We start from the raw sequence: 6,000 nt of genomic DNA, 5'->3' as shown, positions 1-6,000 counted from the left end.
GCTGTGGCTATTTGTAGAAGTCAGGCCCTCTTTGTGGATCCCCCTCCCTAAAGGCTTTTGGACAATCCCATCTCATCCCCTCCCATCCCATACTTTTCAACCTTTTCTATCCTTCTTACTTTCTCCAGTCTGAACCTTCTCTGTCTCAAACATCTTCCATGTTTTAATTTGTGTTGTGATATCTGCTTTTCTTGTGATATTAGCTGTCCCTTGGCTCTTGTCAGGTGTGTGGATTTCATTGCAGAAATATACAGAGTTTTACATCATCAGGGTGAGGAAAAAAAAAAATGTATGCACCATATGAGCCATCATCTTAGTCACGAAAACCATCATTTTGCCTAGCCCGGGATGAATCATTTCAAAATTTCTTAGTAATTATTATTATTTTGGACAGGCTTGCTTGATTCAGATTGCCAGCTGTTATCTCCATTTGTTTCTCATTCCCTTAAAAGGATTACACAGCGATTTCATGTGACAAATCACAGACTGTCAGCTGGATATTTAACAAACAAGAACATCAACATCCCACATCATGCTATTCTGATGTTCTGACATCATAGCCTGTGGATGCACCAGTTGCATCTTAGTCTGCCTCATTCTCGCATTGTTAAGCAGAGCTACTGAATGCAGCACTCGAGGCTAATGGTGAGGTCTGTTCAAACCTGCCTTAAAAAGGAAAGGCATGAGGCAGAAAAGAAGTGATGTGTGTCTCCTAGAAGAACGAGAGTCGTGTTCTTCGTCTTCAGCTTCTGTAAACACAGGGCGCCACTAATGATGTCATTTGTCATGATGCATCTATGGATGATGACCTCACCTGAGAGGGAGTAAAGATGTGCAAATGTGCTGGGCTCAGAGGTCAAGTGAGATACTAGCAGGGGCTCAGAATTGATGCTTGGGAATTCGAAGCAAGGAGTGCCAGTCTGGAGCCATCACTGTGCGTGTTTAATCCGTATTTAATGCCAATGGCAGGTTCATTGTAATGATCAAATAAGGTTGGACCAGCCAATAGGAACAGTTCACCACAAGCAATAGTCTATTTATAGGCATTTAGGGATAACGCTTTGGAATTACGTCGTTACAGAGACTTCTCTGGAAGTCTTCAAGCAGAGACAGAGATCAGAGGTGACAGAGGATATAAACTGGCTCTCTGTCTTTCCCTCCCTCGATCTTTCTCTTACCTCCCCCCTTTCTTTCCCTTCCATCTCTTTCTTCTGCTCTCACCTCTATATAAGGTAGAGCAAACTTCTTATGTTTAAGTTCCACAGATACAGAGGCAGTCCCTGTGAGAAACATAGCAGGGTTGCCAAATTTTTCAATGTTAAAATGTTTAAAATATGGAGCAGAAGGAAGTAAACCATTCAGGATTAATTTCCTAATTATTCATACTTACAAAATCAGGCTGCACACGCACAACATTAAATTGTAAATATGTACACATGCATACCCTTGAAGCATGTCACACTTCAGCTGATAATAAATCACTATATCATACTGTACAATAACCACACACACACACACACACACACAGGCTGGACCTATTCACATTCCAGGAAGCAACAATAATTAAACTGTGACATTTCTTTCTGTATGATTGTGTTTACCTCTTAACAGACAAATAAAGTCAAATATGCTGGTGCAAGACCACTTTGACAAGCCAGTTCCCCTTAATACTTACACTCTGGCCATTAGTGATTAGTTGTGATTTTCTGTTCTATTTCTATTCTATTCTATTCCTGATGAAATCTGGTAATGCAGCAGTTGTATCAGCTTCTTTAACTTTCTCTATAGTATAATACTAGTATAGTATATAAATTCTATTAAATTAGTAAATGTAGATGACTTCACATACAGTTTTTTGTACAGATCTAGGATCTACCTCCTATTTTCAACTTCAGTGCTTCCCAATTACTGTGCAAATAAGCTGCAATCAGTGGAAAAATGTCATCCCTCCATCAACCCTGCTGCGTCCTGGGAAGTGAACAGCAGCAGCTTGTGACCATAGCTTTTGTTGGGGCAGGACGACATAGCCTCTTGGCTAAATTTTGTTTGAGGTTATCACGTTTGATTTACGCTATAGGCTACTATCTAGTGAGTTTTTAGAGTAACCCTGTAATAGGCAGTTGACAGCTGATAACACATCCAGTCATCCAGCATACAGTCTAGCAGCTCATTTTGAGCAGTTTAAGACATACCTTTGTTTGGTTGTGTTCGATACAGCAGGTGTGTTTCCCATCACCAGCAAGGTGTACACAGAACAGCTAATATCATTAACCAGGGTTGCCAAGTTTCAGCAACTTTTCCCACCCAACTACACCTGACAAACACCCCAAAGTCCTGAAATTATCCCAAATAATTTGACCATTGGAAAATGAGAAATATTTTTTTCTTTTTCAAAGCCTTTGCGTGGCAAATGAGGTCACTGTAGTGCCCATGCTTTTCTGATGTAATCAGAATCCCCCTTTCCCTTTCCCTCTCCCAATCTGTGCTATATACAGTATCTTACACTAGATTTTTTTTTTCTGTACATCATAGACACACAGTCTGCATTTACACTTTGTGTTCGTTTGTGGAAATTTCACTCACTTTAAGATTTATTAGGTTAGATTAGAAACTAAATTTCAGTTTCAAAATCCTCCATAAATAAAGTAAGGAGATGCTAGGCCATGCAAGCACCTTCATCTTCTTTTTTCAGTTTTTAGTTATTTTGGCCATACATTTGTCTAGTTGAAACATCCATCTTCTCCCCAGATTCCATTTAATGGCTGGTGAGATTAAATTCTCCTCTAATATGTCCCAGTACATTGCTCTATTCATATTTCCTATGATGACATAAAATGCCCCAGTACCATTTGCAGACAAGCAGTCTTATATAATGATGCACCCACCACCATACTTCACTGCAGGTTTGGTGTTCTTGGGACCATACATTCAACCCATCTTTCTCCAAACACGACAAACTGAATTATTGCCAAAGATTTCTATATTTGTGTAGTTTTTTGTTCCAAAAGGATTTACATTTGTCTAAATGCTTGTGTGAAATTTGTAGACGTGCATTTTTTTTTTTAACCAGAGGAGTTTTTCATGGGGCTGTGGAACAGAGATGATTGAGGTACAGCTGATTGTCTATTGTTCTCTGTCTGAGAGCTCGTTGTGAATCCGTGTGTTGTACATTTTACCAGGGGCTATTAGTAGTGGTTCCATGAACTTTCCATCTGCATATTGTTTAAACAATTATACTGACAGGGATGTTTAAGTTCTTTGCTATGGCTCTGTAGCTTTTTTCATTGAATTGGCAACATATTGATACCAGGTACAATTTCCCCACAAACATTTTTTGCAGCATTTATATCTAGAACTTGATGTATTTTATGTAACGCTTACATATATGTTTTTTAATATATTGATATATTAATATATTATAATTATATATATGTGGCTGAATACTTTTTCCCTATCAATTTCATTTTTAAACATATCTTTGTATGCTTATGAATACATTCAAAGCTTTTATCCAGCTACAGCTTCCCAAGTGTGTGTGTGTGTGTGTGTGTGTGTGTGTGTGTGTGAGAGAGAGAGAGAGAGAGAGAGAGATAACTGAGAGACAGACAGAGAGGTCATGTTTCTAAATATTCTTTTGCAGCCAGGCAACATCATGCAAATACAAATATTAAAAAAAAAAAATAAAAAAGATGAAAGACCATAAAAACTTCAGAACTTCATTCTCATTTTATATTGCGAGGTTTCTATCTACCAAGCTATACATCCTGTTGTAACTATTAGCTCCCTCATGTTAACCTTGTCATATCACCTGACCACTAAGTGAATGCTAGGTTTTATAAAGAGGGGTGTGTGGGTGTGTGTGTGTGGGTGTGTGGGACATGTTTTTATCTTAGTTTTTATCTTCTTATCTTAGTGGGGACCAAAAGATAGGTATTTCTGTCAGTTTCATCTATGTGGGGACATTTTTAATTCAATTCAATTTTATTTGTATTTATTTGAAATTTTATTAATTTCGTTTGGTTGGTCTTTATGAGGAAAACTGCTTTTTTTACAAAAACATTTATTTAAAAAAAAACATAAGGTTTGCTTTTGGTTATTCAGGTTAAAGTAAGGCTTAGATTTAGGTGTAGATTTAGCTGCATTAATAATTATGTCACTGGAAGGTCCTCACAAGGACAGTATGAAAAACGTTGTGTGTGTGTGTGTGTGTGTGTGTGTGTGTGTGTGTGTGTGTGTGTGTGTGTGTGTGTGTGTGTATAAGAGAGAGACAGGTCATGTTTCTAAATATTCTATTGCAGCCAGGCAACAGAATGCAAACAGACATTCACATCCTAATCCGCAACTGTGTACTGGTTTATTAAAGTGGCCATGTCATGGGTTACACTCTGCCTACAGCAGGGTTACACTGGCTCCTGTAATAAAGAATAAACTATTAATCTATTTTTATAGGCTTGTAGACAGGCTGTAGTGACACAGTACTTTCTGCCCTTTTACCTTCCATCAGCAGTCCATCATTAGATAAAGTCATAAGCCTAAATATTCAGCACATAACCTGGAATTAAGATCTTACTCATCTCTGGTATTCTTTATACCAATTTATACCACAGCGCTGTTGAATTCTCGACTGGTCAGAAGGCCTTGATTACTTAATTAATAACGATGGCTCTGACATTAATACTAATTAATCCTTTCCATAGTATCAACTTGCACAGGGGTGGGAATGATGGATACACAAACAGATTTAAACAGTTTTCTGTGAGGAGATGTTTATTGAACATTTATGGAAGGCGTCTCCAGCGGTCAGTGCTTTGTAACAGTCAGAAGTTAAGCTGTACCGTAAATATTTACACCATGGCAAAGTCTTCAGAAAGAGGGCTTTGTGGTTTCTTGGTCACATGACATCTGCATTTTTTGTTTTATTAGATTCAAGGGAGAAAAAAATGAGAGGCTAGTGAGGGAACGATTATTTATAGCTGCTGTAATGTAAGTGATAACTGGAACTAACTTGTTTGCTGATGTTCTACCAGAATAAACATAAGTATGAACTGATAAAGGAAGATACATTGTACTTTTTATTTCATATAAAATTCTAGAAACAGGGAATTTCACTTTAGTCTTCTGGAAAATTTTGTACACCCAGACATGTTAGTTTGAATTTTACATCAAACATTTTAATCATTATCATGATTTTATGTATGTATATATATATATATATATATATATAATTTATTATTATTTTTTTTTAATTTAAATAAATGCACTCTTCACAGGTAAAACCCATGGCTCAAACTAAGAGTAGACATTCAGAGCTATTAATTGTTTAAACAATCAGTCTACCAGGGCACACCTGAGCAACATGAAACCCCTGTCAGTCACATGTTCCAGTATTTTTGATCACTTGAAAAATGGGTGGGTTCAAACAAAAGGTGCTATGTTCTAAGTTGTTAAACACATCTAGATGTAAATATCAGATAATGAAAGCTGAAATTCTGATCTATCATTTCATATTCATCGTTTGATCTCAAACCCAAATGTCTTCAGTGTGTAGCAAAAACAAAAGAATTGGCCTTGCTCTTCCAATACTTACAGAGTGACCTGTATGAGAGGGGAAAATATTTCATTTTATGTGATAGCGACATCCAGTGTTTAAACAAGGAACTTCAGTTTTACTTTCCCTAAGCCAACAACAATAAGCAAACCTAAGCAACAAAAAGCAAATGAGTGACAAAATATTTTTCCCCAAATATATGGCATGTGCATGTTTTGCCTAGCTTTAGGGATAAAAATGTTAAATAAATTTACTCAAGATATTACAGAACCACCACCTTGACCCATTATCCCTGTCAAATGAACCAATTATGCTAATGATTGCCATCTGAAAAAATGAAAACCAAATAATTTTGAGAAAACTGCATGATAAACATGCCAATAACCAAAGAAATAGATCATCTTTCAGCAAGAATCATTATATTGTCTAAGAAGCAACATTTATGTGAAATT

This window comes from Pangasianodon hypophthalmus, chromosome 2 (genome assembly GCF_027358585.1).
Source record: "Pangasianodon hypophthalmus isolate fPanHyp1 chromosome 2, fPanHyp1.pri, whole genome shotgun sequence".
NCBI lineage: Eukaryota > Metazoa > Chordata > Actinopteri > Siluriformes > Pangasiidae > Pangasianodon > Pangasianodon hypophthalmus.
This window is presented reverse-complemented; position numbering follows the sequence as displayed.